Genomic DNA, 681 nt, shown 5'->3' on the forward strand with positions numbered 1-681 from the left:
TATTTATCTCTGTCTTAATTTATTTGACAGCTGACAGTTCAAACGGCTTGATGGTCACTTTCTCTTTTGATCAAGTTGTGGCCATTTCATGGTTGAAACCATAGTTGCTCTCATAGGATCAGTGCATGCTCTGACATGCCACTTATGAGGCAGACATCCACGTTGACCATATCCTGATGCTGTGTACCATGAAAGCGAAATTCTTCACCATCTTATCCACTTGTGTTGCTATTTCAGGGAGCTTTGGACTTGAACCTCCCAAACACCTTTGAGAATTTCATCAAACTGACCCCCAATGGCAGGAACGGACAGGGTCAGCTTGGATTGATGATCATAATTCAGGCTCAACAAATCTACTGGAGCATTTTGAGAATGTAATTAGTAGTGAGTGTGGCCACCTCTCTGTCGCGTAGTGATAGAGATTCCCTGATCCTGATTGCCCCAAATCGCTGGCTGACTGACAGTGTCAAAGTCCCTGGGCTGATATCAAATGATTCCTTGGACATGCTGTGTCAGGATCTCCTGACTGAATCCTGTCTCCCTTGCCCTGGCTGAGAACTGTTTCCCTGAGAATTTGAGATGTGACCATTTGTTTGAAACAAATTCACTAGTTGCCGCAGCTGCTGACCAGCCCTTGACTGACTGCTGGTAATAAGTGATAAGCAGCCTGGCTTATGCCTG

Source organism: Stegostoma tigrinum, chromosome 10, assembly GCF_030684315.1.
Source record: "Stegostoma tigrinum isolate sSteTig4 chromosome 10, sSteTig4.hap1, whole genome shotgun sequence".
Classification (NCBI taxonomy): Eukaryota; Metazoa; Chordata; class Chondrichthyes; order Orectolobiformes; family Stegostomatidae; genus Stegostoma; species Stegostoma tigrinum.